Source organism: Hyperolius riggenbachi, chromosome 4 (assembly GCF_040937935.1).
Source record: "Hyperolius riggenbachi isolate aHypRig1 chromosome 4, aHypRig1.pri, whole genome shotgun sequence".
Taxonomy (NCBI): domain Eukaryota; kingdom Metazoa; phylum Chordata; class Amphibia; order Anura; family Hyperoliidae; genus Hyperolius; species Hyperolius riggenbachi.
Genome location: NC_090649.1, coordinates 357,973,425 through 357,993,711, shown reverse-complemented (window position 1 = coordinate 357,993,711; position 20,287 = coordinate 357,973,425). Strand labels below are relative to the sequence as shown.

The 20,287-nt window shown below is 47.8% G+C and overlaps 1 protein-coding gene across 1 annotated transcript in view; it reads right to left on the bottom strand.

Moving 5' to 3' along the window:
- Positions 1-20,287, bottom strand: part of LOC137504813 (kinesin-like protein KIF28) — a 538,857-nt gene that overhangs the window by 178,489 nt on the left and 340,081 nt on the right. The gene's annotated exons all lie outside the window — the stretch shown is intronic.

Here is a 20,287-nt window from a genome sequence, read left to right as displayed (position 1 = left end):
CAAGATAAGTTACATGAGATGACCCGAACAACGGCCGATATGACATTCTATAGCATCTAATAAACATAAAACCTGGCGCTCCTCACTCCCTCCTTGCTTTCCTCTCTCCTATATCAATCTGGTTCGCTTACTGCATAAAAAGTGTGTGTAACACTCACAAAAATAAATAAATGTTTTTAATATTCTATAGCATCTACCTAGCTGCGGTAGAGAGAGAAGAAGAACCCCTACCGGCGGCTGCGAGGGTAGTGAATAGCACGCACGCTACAAGGGATCACCCGGGTCCTGAAGAATTGGAGACTCTAAAGGATGTAGTCCAGGCTCTGCGGGCAGAAATGAAAGAGCTTCGGCTGGAAGTGTCTCAGATGAAGGCAAAGCCGCCCCAGCCTCTGGCAACAATCTCCACACTTCGTTCTACTCCACCCAGGGTGACTCAGGGGAGGGGGCCCGTCAGAAGAGGGCCGCTCTGTTGGGCTTGACGTAAATACGGCCATATCGCCAGAGAGTGCCTCGGACAGGCAGCACCTGAGCCGCCGTTAAACTCCCAACCGCTGCAGTAGCTGGGCATCCTGCAGCGGTACACCAGAAGTTAAGCCCTATGCGTGAAGACCATGACTTGTATGCCAGAAGCCCCGTTATTGAAGCTGAGTTGGAAGGGCTGAAGGTCTGCTGCCTAGTTGATACAGGGTCAGAGTGCACCCTTATGCCTTTAGAGTTCTTTGAAAGGCACTTCCAGCATATGATTGAACCCGAAGATGGGAGCGTTATCCGGCTGACTGCTGCCAATAACAGGGAGATGGATGTCCGAGGAATAGTCTGGATGCAGGTCAGACTGTTTGGACAAGACATCGGCAAGAAGGGGGTCGTGCTGGTTGACCATTCGGCACGGAAAGGAATGGATGTGACCCTGGGTATGAATGTATTGAGAGACTTAGACCACCAGCTTTATGCCAAGGAAGGGCCAAAGTACTGGCAACGGGCCACCACGCACCAGCCAACTCAGAAGCTTTTACAACAGATGGTGAGAAGCTGTAGCCTGCAAAAGAGTAACCTATCTGGTCAGCCCATTGGAAAGGTCAGGGTGCTACGGAATTCCCCGGTGAAGATCCCACCTCGACAAGAACGAGTGCTAATGCTGCCGGTGGGGGCTGGACGAAGGTTGAATGGGCTGGAGGTCCTGATCGAGCCCGCTTATCAGGGGGAACCATCGACTCATCCGCTGGTAGCCCGGGCCCTGGCCATTGTGAAGGATGGATGTGTACCCGTACGCTGCCGTAATGTGGTGGACTGCAAGTTGACCGTCCCCAGAAACACCTTGCTGGCCGCAGTCTATGTGTTTGATGGTGGTATTGTTCGACGGAGGGGTTTCACACTACAGCCTGATAGGAGATCAGCCTGGACCTACGCTGTGGAGACTCATCAAAAGGAAACCCCAACAGAAGAATGGAACGGTCAAATGATTATGGCCCGGATGGGAGTGGATTGCCAGACGCTGACTCCGGGGGAACAAAAGCTGCTGGAAGAAACCCTTTGGGAGTTTCAAGAAGCCTTCTCGAGACATGATGAAGACTTTGGGTGTGCTGTTGCCATTGAACACGAAATCCCGACTGGCGATGCTGCACCAATCAGGGAACGTTACCGGCAAATCCCACCTAAGATGTACCAGGAGGTGAAAAATATGGTGGCCAGCATGTTGGAAAACCGGGTGATACAGGAGAGTCAGAGCCCTTGGGCTGCTCCAGTAGTTTTAGTGCGGAAGAAAGATGGGAGTCTCCGGTTCTGTGTGGATTACCGGAAGCTGAATGCTCAGACCGTCCGGGATGCCTACCCCCTTCCGCGGATTGAGGAGTCATTGTCAGCCCTAAGTCAAGCAAAATTCTTCTCGACTCTTGACCTGGCTAGTGGATATTGGCAGGTGCCGGTGGCCAAGAAAGATAAAGCCAAGACAGCCTTCATTCTACCTATGGGGCTCTATGAGTTTAATCGGATGCCTTTCGGCCTCTCCAATGCTCCGGGAACATTCCAGCGATTGATGGAGCACTGTCTGGGAGATCTCAATTTTGAGTCAGTATTGATATACCTGGATGACATAGTAGTGTTTGGGGCCTCCTTTGAAGATCACCTCCAGAAGCTAAGACAAGTCCTAGGACGACTACGAGAGCATGGGCTCAAGATCAAGCCCAAGAAATGCCAACTGTTCCAACAGCAGATAGAGTACTTAGGACATGTAGTCACCTCGGAGGGAGTGAAGCCGGCCCCCAACAAGGTGGAGGCTGTCCAGAAGCGGCCCCAACCCAGTACACTACGAGAGGTGCGGGCGTTCGTGGGACTGGCTGGCTACTACCGCAGGTTTATACACAAGTTTGCCCATCTGGTGGGCCCATTAAATGAGTTACTAAGGGGCACTTCTGGGGGCCCAAAGAAGCGTCCCATTGACTGGGGACCTCGGCAACAAGAGGCTTTTGAAGCGGTGAAGGAGTCACTGACCAGTGCCCCGATCTTGGCTTATGCACGGTTCGACACCCCATTCCTGCTATACACTGATGGAAGCCTTCATGGTCTGGGGGCTGTCTTATTCCAAGTCCAGGATGGACGGGAAAGAGTCATCGCCTATGGGAGCCAGTCCCTGAGAGACTCAGAGCGCAACCCTGATAACTACAGCTCCTTTAAACTGGAACTACTGGCGCTGGTGTGGGCCATGACCGAAAGGTTTGCCGAGTACCTGACAGGTGCAGAAGTAACTGTGATGACGGATAATAACCCGTTGGCACATCTGGAGAATGCCAAGCTCGGTGCACTCGAGCAGAGATGGATGGCCCGCCTTTCCAAGTACAATTATCGCATCAAGTTCCGGTCCGGTAGGGAGAATGGCAACGCCGATGCACTCTCCCGGGTCTCTGTAGGACAGTCAGCTCAGAGAATCGATGAGTTAGAAGACACTGAAACTCCTGACCTTGGTCGCCTACCTATGTTCCAGGATGTGGCACATACAAGTGGGGTGGCGTCTGGGATGACTCTAGTGCTGGGAAAAACTCTGGCTGATTGGGAGAGAGTCCAGAATGCCTGCCCTGATTTGTGGAAAGTAAAAGAGTGGGTTCAGAACAAGATATGGCCTCGGCCAGAAGAGCGGGCTGGCCTGACCCCAGAGGGTCAAAAGTTGTTGAGGCAATGGGACAAGCTGACAGTTACCCAGGGCCTCTTGTGCCGGACCATATACTTACAGTCAGAACTGCAGCACCGACAACAGATTGTCATCCCCATGTCATTGGGGCCAGAGGCCGCCAGGGAAGCTCATGAAAAAGGTGCTCATTTCGGGAGTGAAAAGACATTCAAGTGGCTTCAACGTCTGGTATACTGTCCAGATCTGGGTGATATGGTGGCCACTGCATGTCTCAGGTGTCGACTCTGCGGGCTGAGTAAGAGCACTGAACAGCGGGCTCCTGTACAGGCCATCTGCACCTCAGCACCACTAGAGCTTCTTATGATTGACTATGTGCAAATTGGGTACTCTACCTCAGGACAGTCATACTGTCTAGTCATGACAGACCATTTCACAAAATATGCAGTAGCTGTACCCACCAGGGACCAGACAGCAGAGTCGGCTGCTGAAGCGGTCTGCAAACACTTTATACAGGTGTTTGGGTGTCCACAGAGAATACATTCGGACCAGGGGGCATGTTTCCAGGGTACTCTCATGAATGAGTTGTACCAGCTGTATGGGATCGAACGCTCCTGCACCACACCGTATCACCCCCAAGGAAACGGGGCTTGCGAACGTTTCAACCGCACTTTGCTCCAGATGTTGCGGACTCTAGAGGATAATCAAAAGGCCCGGTGGCCCGAGTACCTGCCTGAGTTGATGTGGGCCTATAACAATAGAGTACATAGTACTACAGGGTACTCCCCACACATGCTCATGTTTGGGAGAGCCGGGCGGGAGATTGAAGACCTCCACATGCCCAATCCAATGGGACCACAACCGAGAAGTACCACTGCTTGGGTGCAGGAGCACCGCCGCCGCCTGAGAACGGTGCACAAGGTTGTGGGGGAACGCCTGGGACGAGTGATACACCCTAATCCAAAACCAGTACTAAGGGATGAGTTTGCCCCAGGTGATAGAGTCATGGTCAAAGCCAAACGGCCGTCAGGAAAGTTGGATGGGCGGTGGGAGGCCGTTCCGTACACAGTGAAAAGAAGGGTTGACCCTGCTATTCCGGTCTATGAGGTAGAGCCGGTTGATGTTTCTGAGCCTCCCACGCTGCGAAGATCGGCGAGGCCTAATGTTGGTGTGCCTCCACAGCGCTACGCACGAGATGAGTTTGTTTGGGGAGGGTTGCCGAGGACAACAACCTCTAGTGGGGTGTAGTGTTGGGCGAACAGTGTTCGCCACTGTTCGGGTTCTGCAGAACATCACCCTGTTCGGGTGATGTTCGAGTTCGGCCGAACACCTGACGGTGCTCGGCCAAACCGTTCGGCCATATGGCCGAACTAAGAGCGCATGGCCGAACGTTCCCCGAACGTTCGGCTAGCGCTGTGATTGGCCGAACGGGTCACGTGGTTCGGACCCGAACGCGCTCTGATTGGCCGAACGGTCACGTGGTTCGGGTAAATAAATACCCGAACCACGTCATATCTCCGCCATTTGTCTGTGGGTTTAGCTTTGGGTAGGCAGGCAGGGTAGTTCGCGCTCCAGCCACGCTAGCCAGGGTCCCCCCTGTCATTGTGTCACTGCTGGGAACAGTAGTACACCGCTTGCTCAGCCACACTATATAGCATTCTGTTTACTGCCACTCTGTGTACCTCGCTCAGCCACACTATATAGCATTCTGTTTACTGCCACTCTGTGTCTGCTGGGAATAGTAGTACACCGCTTGCTCAGCCACACTATATAGCATTCTGTTTACTGCCACTCTGTGTACCTCGCTCAGCCACACTATATAGCATTCTGTTTACTGCCACTCTGTGTCTGCTGGGAATAGTGGTACACCGCTCGCTCAGCCACACTATATAGCATTCTGTTCACTGTTCTGTGTCTGCTTGGAATAGTGGTACACCGCTCGCTCAGCCACACTATATAGCATTCTGTTTACTGTTCTGTGTCTGCTGGGAATAGTGGTACACCGCTCGCTCAGCCACACTATATAGCATTCTGTTTACTGTTCTGTGTCTGCTGGGAATAGTGGTACACCGCTCGCTCAGCCACACTATATAGCATTCTGTGCACTGTTCTGTGTCTGCTGGGAATAGTGGTACACCGCTCGCTCAGCCACACTATATAGCATTCTGTTCACTGTTCTGTGTCTGCTGGGAATAGTGGTACACCGCTCGCTCAGCCACACTATATAGCATTCTGTTTACTGTTCTGTGTCTGCTGGGAATAGTGGTACACCGCTCGCTCATCCACACTATATAGCATTCTGTTCACTGTTCTGTGTCTGCTGGGAATAGTGGTACACCGCCCGCTCAGCCACACTATATAGCATTCTGTTCACTGTTCTGTGTCTGCTGGGAATAGTGGTACACCGCTCGCTCAGCCACACTATATAGCATTCTGTTCACTGTTCTGTGTCTGCTGGGAACAGTAGTACACCGCTCGCTCAGCCAGAGTATATAGCATTGTGTTTACTGCCACTCTGTGTACACCGCTCAGCCAGACTATATACCATTGTTTACTGACACTCTGTGTACACCGCTCAGCCAGACTATATACCATTGTTTACTGACACTCTGTGTACACCGCTCAGCCAGACTATATACCATTGTTTACTGCCACTCTGATTCTGCTGGGAACAGTAGTACACCGCTCGCTCAGCCAGACTATATAGCATTGTGTTTACTGCCACTCTGTGTACACCGCTCAGCCAGACTATATACCATTGTTTACTGACACTATGTGTACACCGCTCAGCCAGACTATATACCATTGTTTACTGAAACTCTGTGTACACCGCTCAGCCAGACTATATACCATTGTTTACTGCCACTCTGATTCTGCTGGGAACAGTAGTACACCGCTCGCTCAGCCAGACTATATACCATTGTTTACTGACACTATATAGCAGACTATATAGCATTGTGTGTACACCGCTCAGCCAGACTATATACCATTGTTTACTGACACTCTGTGTACACCGCTCAGCCAGACTATATACCATTGTTTACTGCCACTCTGATTCTGCTGGGAACAGTAGTACACCGCTCGCTCAGCCAGACTATATACCATTGTTTACTGACACTCTGTGTACACCGCTCAGCCAGACTATATACCATTGTTTACTGCCACTCTGATTCTGCTGGGAACAGTAGTACACCGCTCGCTCAGCCAGACTATATACCATTGTTTACTGACACTCTGTGTACACCGCTCAGCCAGACTATATACCATTGTTTACTGCCACTCTGATTCTGCTGGGAACAGTAGTACACCGCTCGCTCAGCCAGACTATATACCATTGTTTACTGACACTATATAGCAGACTATATAGCATTGTGTGTACACCGCTCAGCCAGACTATATACCATTGTTTACTGACACTCTGTGTACACCGCTCAGCCAGACTATATACCATTGTTTACTGCCACTCTGATTCTGCTGGGAACAGTAGTACACCGCTCGCTCAGCCAGACTATATACCATTGTTTACTGACACTCTGTGTACACCGCTCAGCCAGACTATATACCATTGTTTACTGCCACTCTGATTCTGCTGGGAACAGTAGTACACCGCTCGCTCAGCCAGACTATATAGCATTGTGTTTACTGCCACTCTGTGTACACCGCTCAGCCACACTATATAGCATTGCGTACTCTGCCAGTCAGTGTGTATATTGCTGGGATCAGTAATACTCCACTCACCGTCAACCACTATATGAGCTCAACATGAGTTCCCCAGAGACCTCCGCTGTGAGCAGCACTCCCAACAACAGCAACAGCCAACGCCCCACGCAAGCTATAACATCCACCCCAGCAGCCAGTGGTCAGCAGCAGCCCTCCCCGGAGGAGAACGTTGTGTCCATCAGTCCGTCGCCAGAGCGATTAATGAGGGCTGCCATTGAGGAGATGATGGGGCCTGATGTGGAGGAGGAGGTCTGGCTCAGGCCAGCATCCCAAGTTAATGTTGAGGACGATGAGGGGTCTGTGTCTGGGGATGTTGGGGTGGCAGAGGTGGTGGGTGGGTCAGACTCAGGAGAAGAGTTGTATGATGAGGATGATGATCGGGACCATCTGTATGTGCCTCAGAGTCCGACCCCGGAAAACATGTTGTATCGTGTGTTTAGGTACTAAAATCTGCGTTCCCTCCCAGTAGTGTTGGGCGAACAGTGTTTGCCACTGTTCGGGTTCTGCAGAACATCACCCTGTTCGGGGTGACTATATAGCAGACTATATAGCATTGTGTTTAATGCCACTCTGTGTACACGGCTCAGCCACACTATATAGCATTGTGTTTACTTCCACTCTGTGTCTGCTGGGAACAGTAGTACACCGCTCACCCGCCACTGTATAGCATTGTGCTCTGTGTCACTGCTGACAATAGTAGTACACCGCTCACCCACCACTGTATAGCATTTCTGTACTGCCACTGTACTGCTGCCAGTCAGCGTGTACTTTAAGGATAAGTGAAATGAGGAAGAAATCCGGTGAAAGAGGGAGGGGCAAGGGAAGAGGTGTTTCCCCTGACGGTTCACGTACAGGCCACAGGGGAGCACCCAAGAAAACCCACTCAATACTGCCCATGTTGTCCAGGACAACAACCCTCACAGATCCAAAAGAACAGGACCAGATAATTACTTGGATGACCTCTCAAGCGTCCAGCAGTGGGTTAAGCAGCACCAGCACATCACGCACGAGGTCCGAGTCCTCAGCCAGTTAAAGTCTGGGCTTTCTTTGAAGACTGCACTGAGGATGTTACCATGGCGATTTGCAAGGTGTGCAAGACCCGCCTGAGCAGGGGGAAAAGTATTAACAACCTCTCCACCACCAGCATGAGCCGCCACATTCTATCCAAACATCCCACTCTGTGGGCAAACGCGGCAGGACAGGGTACCACCAGCAACACTGCCTCCCTTGGGTTCACCAGACTCACCACCAGACCCGCCTCAGCAGCAGCAGTAGCCCAGCCATTGCGTGGTTCACAACATTCACAAACATCAGACGATGCTGACACTGTCACTTTCCGGACTAGTGCTCTTGAGGTCTCCCAGTGTTCATCAAACACAACAACCAACAGCCCTTCGGTGTGCAGCGCTACGGTTGAGTTGTCTGTCTCTGAGATGTTTGAGCACAAGAGGAAATTGCCAGCAAATGACCCCCGGGCCGTGGCAGTAACAGCCAGCCAGCATAGCCAAGCTTCTGGCCTGCGAAATGCTGCCATATCGAGTGGTGGAGACAAACAGCTTCAAGGGCATGATGTCAGTGGCCATCCCACGTTACGTTGTTCCCAGCCGCTACCACTTTGCGCGCTCTGCAGTGCCTGAGTTGCATGAGCACGTGGTCAGCTAAATAACCCGAAGCTTGAAGAATGCCGTTGCCTGCAAGGTTCACCTCACCACTGACACCTGGACGAGTGCGTTCGGCCAGGGTCGATACATCTCCCTTACCGCGCACTGGGTGAACCTTGTGGAGCCTGGCAGCGATTCCTCACCTGCTACGGCGCGGGTGTTGCCCACGCCGCAAACAGCTGGATAACAACAGCAGCACCTACCTCTCTGACTCCTTCTCCTCCAACGCATCTCAAAGCTGTACCTCATCCGGAAATGCTAACCCAGCACCAGCAGCAGTAGGATCGTGGAAGCAGTGCAGCACAGCTGTTGGCATGCGTCAGCAAGCGTTGCTGAAGCTGATCTGCCTTGGGGATAAGCAGCACACAGGGGAGGAAATTTGGAGGGGAATAAAGGAACAGACGGATTTGTGGCTGGCACCGCTGGACCTGAAACCGGGCATGAAGCTAGACACCTGGCACGAACTGGCAATGTACGCAATAGAGGTGCTGGCTTGCCCGGCAGCCAGCGTTATGTCGGAACGCTGTTTCAGTGCTGCCGGAGGCATCATCACAGATCGGCGTATCCGCCTCTCCACAGAAAATGCAGACCGTCTGACTCAAATTAAAATGAATCAATCCTGGATTGGAAACGACTACGCAACACTCCTGGACCCCAACCAAGTAACATGACCGATGAACATCTGGGATGGTTTAGCGTTTCCGGTCCCTGTTTATTGAACCTCTCATCTGTATTACATTTATGACTGCATGGCGGCAAAAAGCATTGCTGCTATATCCGCACGCTTTTTGTCCTCATGCAAGGCCTGGGTTGTTGTGTCTCACAAAGCGTGGCCTTCTCCTCCTGCGCCTCCTCCTGTTCCATCACGTGTGCTGCTGCTGCTGCTGCTGCTGCTGCTGCTGGGTTACCGTTGCCGGTCCCTGTTTATGGAACCTCTTATCTTTATTACATTTATGACTACATGGCGGTACAAAGCATGCTATCCGCACGCTTTTTGTCCTCATGCAAGGCCTGGGTTGTTGTGTCTCACAAAGCGTGGCCTTCTCCTCCTGCGCCTCCTCCTGTTCCATCACGTGTGCTGCTGCTGCTGCTGCTGGGTTACCGTTGCCGCGTGGTCCCTGTTTATGGAACCTCTTATCTTTATTACATTTATGACTACATGGCGGTACAAAGCATGCTATCCGCACGCTTTTTGTCCTCATGCAAGGCCTGGGTTGTTGTGTCTCACAAAGCGTGGCCTTCTCCTCCTGCGCCTCCTCCTGTTCCATCACGTGTGCTGCTGCTGCTGCTGCTGCTGCTGGGTTACCGTTGCCGCGTGGTCCCTGTTTATTGAACCTCTTATCTTTATTACATTTATGACTACATGGCGGTACAAAGCATGCTATCCGCACGCTTTTTGTCCTCATGCAAGGCCTGGGTTGTTGTGTCTCACAAAGCGTGGCCTTCTCCTCCTGCGCCTCCTCCTGTTCCATCACGTGTGCTGCTGCTGCTGCTGCTGCTGCTGCTGCTGGGTTACCGTTGCCGGTCCCTGTTTATGGAACCTCTTATCTTTATTACATTTATGACTACATGGCGGTACAAAGCATGCTATCCGCACGCTTTTTGTCCTCATGCAAGGCCTGGGTTGTTGTGTCTCACAAAGCGTGGCCTTCTCCTCCTGCGCCTCCTCCTGTTCCATCACGTGTGCTGCTGCTGGGTTAGCGTTGCCGCGTGGTCCCTGTTTATTGAACCACTTATCTTTATTACATTTATGACTGCATGGTGGTACAAAGCATGCTATCCGCACGCTTCTTGTCCTCATGCAAGGCCTGGGTTGTTGTGTCTCAAAGCGTGGCCTTCTCCTCCTGCGCCACCCTCCTCCTGTTCCATCACGTGTGCTGCTGCTGGGTTAGCATTACCGGTCCCTTTTCCTGGAACCTCTTATATGTATTACATTTATGACTGCATGCCGACAAAAAGCATGTTACCTGTGCAAAGAAAACAGACATTTCCCGCATTTAAAAGACAGTTTTCCCTTTGAAACTTTAAAATCGATTTTCTCAAAAACTATAAGCTCTTTTTGCTAAAAAATTTTTTCCTCTTGTACCCACTCCCAAGGTGCACATACCCTGTAAATTTGGGGTATGTAGCATGTAAGGAGGCTTTACAAACCACAAAAGTTCGGGTCCCCATTGACTTCCATTATGTTCGGAGTTCGGGTCGAACACCCGAACATCGCGGCCATGTTCGGCCTGTTCGGCCCGAACCCGAACATCTAGATGTTCGCCCAACACTAGTGGGGTGGCATGTGAGATTGTCAAGAATCTTGCCTGAATTAAGTTCTGAAGTGACAGTTTGCATTTTGGCCACTAGATGCTGCCTGTATCAGAAAGTGATAACCTAATGCTGCTGAGGGTCGGGATAAACAAGCAAGAGAGGTGGGGCCTGGCAGCTCTAGAGAGACCAGGAAGAGAAGACAGACAGACATGGTTGTTTTTGTGGAGAGCTGTCTGTGAAAAGGACAATCTGGATCCATCCAAGCTGCAGAGAGGCTGAGCGCTGTTTTCCCCTTGAATCCTGCTTGCTGGAGTGGAGATTGTTCCCAGTTAGCTGTTCTTGGCTTAGGATTCTACGCCAGCTACCCATCAAGGCTGCAAGTGTGGTTGCAGGCCTGAGGCTGTCCTAAAGAGAGGCATCTTCTGATACCAAGTAGGAACAGGTCAGTGAACCCGGGTTCTTGTGTTTTCATTAAACTGTTTTTTTGTGGTACGGTACCTGAAGAAACTGAGACTTAGGCCTGCTTTAGGTAGATAGTTAGGAACTGTTTTTAGAAGGTCACACTGGATTGATACTGCAGTGCAGCAAGACTTTAGGCTCTACTGTACACTGCCAACGGATAGGGTTGATCCTGCAGTCCAGCATGACTTGTCCGCTCTGCTGTGTCTGCTAATGGCTAAGAGTGATTCTGCAGTTCAGTATGACTTGAGGCTCTACTGTAAACTGCCATCAGGTAGAGGTGTCCTGTTGGACAGAAGTGGGGACTCCAGGGTATAGGGTACCCTGTGTATTGCAAATCTTGTTGTGTTTGTAACTGTTCCTGTTAATACTTTCCAGTAAATAAAGTTTTGGTTGCACTAAGAAAAGCTTCAGAAGGAGAGGATGCAAAGCATGGAGAAGAAGCAATATAGGAACCAAAGAAAAAAAAAAAAAAAAAAAAAAAGGAAAGACGAGTGGGAGGAGGAGCAATCTTTAATCTCAGCGAAATGGCTTTAGATCAAAATGAAATTCATCTGCTAGATAAAGGCATGAAATTTTCTTATTGTCACTGATCTTTTTAAAGGCTTGTTGAATTAAATGTTGGCTTTTCTTCACTTTCATTATATCTCTGTTTATCAAATTACTGAAAATCTCTATATCTTGATTGCTTCCAGGTAGGAGGGTTAAATGTGGAGTTATTTTTAATTCCTCTAATCAGGTACGGAATTCACGGGCAGCTAAATTTCTAACAAAATTTACGGTATACCCGTAAATTTACGGGCGGTTGGCAACACTGGCTCCAACCACAAATACAGTGGATACTAGTCTTAACCACTTGAGGACCCACCCTTTACCCCCCCTTAAGGACCAGCGCTGTTTGTTTGGATCTGTGCTGGGTGGGCTCTGCAGCCCCCAGCACAGATCCGCGGCCACACAGAGCGATCAGATCGCCCCCCTTTTTTCCCCACTAGGGGGATGATGTGCAGGGGGGGTCTGATCGCTCCTCCTGTCTGGCATGTTGCGGGGGGGGCACCTCAAAGCCCCCCCCGCGGCGACATTCTCCCCCCTCCCTCTCCTACCTGCTCCCCCGGGAGATCTGGGCTGCACAGGACGCTATCCGTCCTGTGCAGCCAGTGACAGGCTGTCTTCTGTCACATGGCGGCGATCCCCGGCCGCTGATTGGCCGGGGATCGCCGATCTGCCTTACGGCGCTGCTGCGCAGCAGCGCCGTACAAATGTAAACAAAGCGGATTATTTCCGCTTGTGTTTACATCTAGCCTGCGAGCCGCCATCGGCGGCCCGCAGGCTATTCACGGAGCCCCCCGCCGTGATTTGACAAGAAGCAGCCGCTCGCGCGAGCGGCTGCTTCTTGATTAATTAAGCTGCAGCTGGCGACGCAGTACTGCGTCGCTGGTCCTGCAGCTGCCACTTTGCCGACGCACGGTATAAGCGTGCGGTCGGCAAGTGGTTAATCGCCAACACCTGATTAGAGGAATTAAAAATAACTCCACATTTAACCCTCCTACCTGGAAGCAATCAAGATATAGAGATTTTCAGTAATTTGATAAACAGAGATATAATGAAAGTGAAGAAAAGCCAACATTTAATTCAACAAGCCTTTAAAAAGATGAGTGAAAATAAGGAAATGGTAATCAAACCACCGGATAAAGGGGAAGAATTGTTTTGTGTAAAACTCAAATTGGGCTGATTCACTAAACAGTGCTATTTCATAGCGTGCACGCCATTTCATAACGCGCATATGGCGTAATGCTGTGTGCGCTATCGGCATAACGCCACAATCGCTATCAGCATGTACAGTAGATCACCGATGTTTTTAATGTTAAAAACCGTTGACAAACGTTAACATTGCGCGTGTACACTTCTATGCGCTTAAATTAATGTGTGTAACATTCCCTGAAGTGGCAGCTGTGGATATCTCCGCAGCTGCCCCGGTTTCCTCGGCGAGGGGTCTGCCCGTTCCTCCGGCGTCTAGCACGCCAAGGACGGGATTGTCAGTTGCTCATAGGGTCGCTGTATCGCGCGGGCACACGCTCAGACAGGACGTTTATGCTGGGAGGAAGCGCGTCAGCTGACCTGCCGGCTGACGTCAGGGGAGACTCACGGCGCTCCTGATTGGTTGATCGGAGGGGGCGCGGCCGTGGGGGTCTCCTCTGCTTCATAAGCCTCTGGGAATCACTCCTGTGTGAGCGCTCAGACCTTAGGCAGTATCTGGTGTGCTTTGATCCGGGAGGAAACCGGGAATTTCACACAAGACTAGGATTATTGTATTGTTATTTGATATTCTGTGTACGACTCTGGCTCACCTCTGACCTTGCTCTTGCTTATCGATTCTGCACATCTGACTGTTGCTGATATATCACTACTCTCTTGCCTACCGATTCTGTACTGTACCTGCCTGCTGTTGCCGCTCCTTGACTGTCTGACCATTCTACTCACCAGTGAGCACTGGCGTATCTGGGTAAAATAGTGCCTATGGCAAACACTTAAATTGTGCCCCCACATCCCCAGCCCCGCCCCCAAAAAGAGTCTCATTCCCCCGTAATAAACGCAGCCAGGTGCCTCAAGATAAGAAATTAAATAGCCAGGTGCTTCAAGATATTTCAGTAGCAGTGTCCCCTATATACATAATTTGAGTATATATGTTCCACAGACAATAGAATTAAGAAGACTCGTGCTTCTAGATATCAGTATAAGGTAGTTATATGTGCACCCCACATTTGAAAAGTGCTCATCTAAGGACAGTTATTGGCATGACTATGTACTCTGTACAGTGCTGTAGAAGATGTTAGAGCTATATGAATACATACTAATAATAATATGATTGGACATTAGACTAGGACTATGGTAGGATTAAATTGTGAGCTCCTCGGAGGACATTCAGTGGCATGCCTAGGTGCTCTATAAAGTGCTGCAGAAGCGGTGTGTGCCTGTCCGTCTCCTGAATCGGACGTTCCTCCATTAGCAGTATACACGCCGCCAGCACATGACGTCACACTCACGCCAGCGTGCTATAGAACTAATGGAAGAGTGGCAGATTCATGAGATGGACAGGCACAGCGACACAGGTAATGTATAAATGCACACATCCATGTACATTTATATACTGGGGGGGGAGCGCAGGGAGTTTCAACACATTTGTCCCAATATTGCTCACCGTTTCAATCATGCACCTGATCGTGAAAGTCGGTCCTACTGACTCCTACATCTTGCAGTATATCCATCTTATACATGCAGCCAATTTTAGCCTGAAATTGGTTGCATGATCGATCAGACATGCACTTGGCGTCACCAATTTTCATCCGATTCGATTATAATAATCAAATCAGATGGTCATTGGCTGCCAAGTCACCTGATGTATGGCAACCTTAAGACCTTCTTAACAGAAAATGATAAACAGCAACTATACTTTATAAAATTAGGATGCAGAGAGCTCAAGAAGTTAGGACCAGCAGTGAAAGGGTTATTGAAAGAAAAATGCAGGCTAGAGTGAAGAGCAGACCATAGTACAGAGGTCAGGTCAGTGAGTGAATAGTGGAAGGAAGGGGGGATGAGCAGCTTACACAGTGGCCTCAATTCACTAAGTTTTATCAAACACTTTATCAAACGATTGATAATTTACTTCATGGGTAAAATCTGATTTTGAATTCACTAAGGTGTTAGATTTATTGAACGTTTTATTGATAAAACATTCGATAAATATATAACACTTTAGTGAATTCAAAATTAGATTTTAGCCATGAGGTAAATTATCAAACGTTTGATAAAGTGTTTGATAAAGCTTAGTGAATTGAGGCCAGTGTGTCTGGTTGTTGTCTGTAGACTGTCCCTCCTACCTGAGCCAGTCTTAGCAAAGCTGCAGATAAGAGCTAGGGAGTAAAGAGAAAGAAGCACTGCCTGCCCACCAATTATCACAGTAATGTGGATGCTAGTGCATCAGGTCACTAGGGGAGGTCAGGTGACTCATACTCTACGCTGAACATTCCATCCATCCATAGCTGTAAGCTGCATCAGTACACAGGCACAGTCTGATGCAGGCTGTGTCCTGTGTGTGCAAGAAGCAAAGCTGGGCTGCTGGCACTGGAGACAGGTAGTAACTTGCCTCTTTCTTACTTTGCACATGTCTCCTCAGCACCCATCTTTGCTTTAGCAGTCTCACCCTGCCCAGTACCTTTAGGAGCAGCAACGTTCTTTCCCATGCTCCTTCTGACACATCGCACTGGCACTACACGTGTTGGAGATACACAGTCGCACTCCTGCCTGGCCAGGGTCACATGGGGCCGGGCAGCCAGTGAGAGAGGAGTGAGTTACAATCCTCTCTCTCACTGGCTGCCCAGCCCCATGTGATCCTCATGCATGCTGGCTACAAGCGTGTGTATCTCTGCAGTCACAGACCGCAGCCATGGAAACAGTCGGGGCGCTGCCGGTTGTATTACATATTAGCCCCGGTTCTCAACCTCTAGCAATGCTGGCTCCTGCCTGCCTGTCTGTGTGTCACTCGGCTGCAGTGCAGCTACTCAGGGTTTTTAATTATGTGCCCCTTTAGAGGTGAACAACAAGGGCGCCTATAGCAGGTGCCCTATGTGCACGCCTCCAGATCCGCCTCTGCCAGTGAGCCCTGGTCACTGGTGAGGTGCTCACTGATAGTACCCACCAGCTCCTCTGGTGAGGTCTTGTCAAACTTATCAGTACTGTTGCACCAAGCACTATACACTCAGTATTTGCTAGCTATACTTGCATTATTGGTGATACTGCAGATCACTCCATAATCAGACATCTGTGTTGCTACACCAATCGTTACAGTGTGCTATAAGTTTTAATGCGCGTAAAGTTTTATGCGTACAACAACATTGACTCAAATGGTAACGGAACCAACTAGAGGGAATGCGTTACTGGATCTGATCATTTCTAATAGACTAGATAATGTATCAAATGTGCAGGTTCAAGAACATTTGGGAAATAGTGATCACAACATGATAGCGTTTGATCTGGTGACTGATAGGCCACGGGCCAGCGGGACCACTAAAACTATGAATTTTAGAAAAGCAAAGTTCAATCAAATTAGGCAGGCACTAAGTTTGGTGAACTGGGATAATGTACTACAAGCGGGAGGACACTGAAGGGAAATAGCAAGCTTTTAAACTTATTCTCAATCAATATTGTAGTATGTATATCCCATATGGAAACAAAATGTCTAGGAATAAAAAAGGCCTCTATGGATGAATAGAAAGGTTAGGGATAAAATGAAGAGGAAAAAGAATGCCTATAAGGTCCTAAAACAGGAGGGAGCCGAGGCTGCACTAAGCAATTATAAGGAGTGCAATAAAAATTGTAAAAAAGAAATTAGGCTGGCAAAGATCGAAGATGAAAATCAAAATCGCTAGGGATATCAAATCTAACCCAAAAAGTTTTACAAGTACATCAACTCAAAAAAAAAAAAAAAAAAGGAAAGGTTGACTGTATAGGACTCCTAAAGGATGAGGGTGGGAACTCAATGGTGGATGACCAAGGTAAGGCAGAGTTATTAAATGCTTTCTTTGCTTCTGTCTTCACAAAGGAAACAGCACTGTTGCAAATTACAGAGGCAGAAGAGTCTCAATCTTCTAACTGTAATATTAAATACTTAACGCAGGAAGAAGTAAAGGCAAGACTAAATAAATTAAAAATAGACAAGGCACCTGGCCCGGATGGCATGCATCCTCGGGTCCTAAGGGAATTAAAGAGACACTGAAGCGAAAAAAAATATATATGATATAATGAATTGGTTGTGTACTATGAATAATTACTAGAAGATTAGCAGCAAAGAAAATATTCTCATATTCTTATTTTCAGGTATATAGTGTTTTTTCTAACATTGCATCACTCTATAATATGTGCAGATTACACAACACTCTGCATTCAAAATGAGTCTTTCAGAGCAGTCTGAAGTAATGAACTCTCCTCTAGCAGAGGAAAAGTAAACAGTTCAATTACAGTTGAGATAATAAAAGTCAGATAACAGCCCTCTCCACCACTAAGTTAGTCGGAGAGCTTAATAGCTTTTTTGCATAGAGATAACAACTGGAGTTTCTCAACTCTTCCTGTACTGGAAACAATTAGACTGATGTATCTGATCTTAATTTTTTTTTCTTAGCTGTACTACACATACAAATAATAATATCATCATTTTTTTTTTTGCTTCAGTGTCTCTAAGTTTAGTTATAGATAAACCCCTTTATCTTATCTTTTGTGACTCTTTCAACTGGCAGAGTCCCAGCGGATTGGCGTACAGCCCACGTTTTCCCATTATTTAAGAAGGGCACAAAATCAGATCCAGGAAATTATAGCCTGTAAGCTTAACATCAGTTGTAAAGCGCTTTTCTCCCATAGGACTCAAAGTGCATAGTTGTATCTCAGATTAATACAGGGTTGCAGGCTGGGTTGTGTTACAGAGGAGATAGTCAGATGTTCATAAATGCCAGACTAAAGAGGTAGGTTTTCAGTTTAGACTTAAATGCTTCCAGGGATGGAGCTGTCCTGAATGGGTGTGGCAGGGAGTTCCAAAGTGTAGGGGCAGCATGACAAAAGGCTCTGTCTGATAGACCTGTAAGCTTAACATCAGTTGTATGCAAACTATTTGAGGGGTTACTAAGAGATACTATACATGACTTCATAGTAGAAATTCTTATTTCTCAGGATCAACATGGGTTTACTAAAGACAGGTCCTGTTTGACTAACATGCTCAGCTTTTATGAGGTAGTGAATGCTAATATGGATATTGGGAATGCTGTAGATGTGATATACTTGGACTTTGCAAAGGCCTTCAACACTGTTCCCCACAAAAGTCTGGTGCAAAAGTTGAGGATGCAAGGACTGGGGAAGAGTGTGCGTGGATAGGGAACTGGCTAATGGACAGAAATCAAAGACTTGTGGTCAATGGATCGTACTCAAAATGGGAGACTGTTAGCAGTGGGGTCCCACAGGGGTCTGTACTGGGTCCAGTGCTCTTCAATTTATTTATTAATGACCTAGTAGATGCAGTAGTGAGCAATGTTGCCATTTTTGCAGATACAAAATTGTGCAGAATCATCAACTCTCAGGAAGATAGTGTCATATTGCAACAGGATCTGGATAGGATGGCTATATGGCCGCATAAATGGCAGATGAAATTCAATGTTGAAAAATGTAAAGTCATGCATTTTGGTCGTACCAATGGTCTAGCACCATACAAAATAAATGGGATACAGTTGGGGACATCAAACTTGGAGAAGGACTTAGGAGTACTCATCGACAACAAGTTAAATAATCGTACTCAATGCCAAGCCGCTGCAGCTAAAGCTAACAAAATTTTGGGATGCATTAAAAAGGGAAATAAAAACTCGAGATGCTAGCAGAATATTGCCCCTGTTTAACTCTCTAGTAAGGCCACATCTGGAATATGGAATTCAGTTCTGGGCACCACATTACAAAAAAAGATATTGCAGTTTTAGAGCAAGTGCAGAGACGAGCAACAAAATTGATACGTGGGATGGAAGGTCTCACTTACCAAGAAAGGTTAGATAAACTGGGTTTATTTAGTCTAGAGAAAAGACGCCTTAGAGGGGATCTAATTAACATGTATAAATACATCAGAGGGCAATATAATAGCTTGGCGGATGAGCTTTTTGTCCCTAGGCCTTCTCAAAGGACTAGAGGACATGATCTGCGCATGGAGGAAAAATGTTTTAGCCATTTATTTAGGAAAGGGTTCTTTACAGTAACAGTGATTAAGATGTGGAATGCATTGCCACAGGAAGTCGTTATGGCAAACTCTATACCTGCATTTAAAGGGGGCTTATATGCTTTCCTTGCGTTGAAAGACATCCATGGCTACAATTACTAGGTAATGCTGAATGATGTTTATCCAGGGATTTTATCTGATTGCCATCTGGAGTCGGGAAGGAATTTTTCCCTTTTGGGGCTAATTGGACCATGCCTTGTAAGGGTTTTTTCACCTTCCTCTGGATCAACAGGGATATGTGAGGGAGCAGGCTGGAGTTGTACTTTGTACTGGTTAAACTCGATGGACGTATGTCTTTTTTCAACCAAAATAACTATGTAACTATGTAACATGCGTAATTCCTGTAGCGCTATAGTTCTATTAAATAGCACTGTTTAGTGAACCAACCCAAATATAACAAATTAATGAATGACATTCTAGAAGATGGAGCCACATATGAAAGATTAAAGAAGGACCCAGGCCCAACATTTATGAATGAACTAACAAAATCAATACTAGAGGGAAAGGGGGAAAAAAAAAAAAAAATTGGATAGAGAAGCTGAATACCTAACCCCCTCCCCCCCCCCCCCCCCCCCTCTTACCGAACGCCAGCTATATATGCACTACCTAAAATTCACAATGATAGTACAAAAAATTATAATAAACAGGTAGACCTATTCACTGGCGTAACAAAAAAGGGAAGCAGCCCCTGCCCCCTAGGGTTGCAAACTCATCCCTTTAAATACTGACACATCTAATTTATACAGGTTCTGGGGCTTCTCAAAGATAATCAGTGCCTAACCTGCAGCTTACTAGCCACAAGACTCAAATTCTTGCAGGGGGGCCCAAGGACTTCTAGTTACGCCCCTGGACCTATTGTAAGTGGCATTGAATCCATCACGGCAAGATTGGGTGTGTTTTTATATTTTTTCCTGCAGCTACTAGTTACAAAGACTCCATCGTATCTTACAGATTCACGAGAACTAATTAAAATTCAGGTCAATGTGCAATTATCTGAACAATGCTACATAGTAACAGCTGACGTTACATCATTGTATACGGGAATAAATCAAGTAAAGGGAATCAAAGCACTGGGGCATTTTTTATGTCTCTGATCTCTTTGTAAAGGAAATAAATATTGGTCAAAATTTACAGAAACATAAATGCTTGGTATCTGTAAGGATTGATCATGCAGATCGTGGTCGTGACTAAAACCAGAATGGCAGATCCACGATCTATGCATGGCAATCCTTTAGGTTTAAACGAAACCAGAAGATCACACTGAAATACAAACGT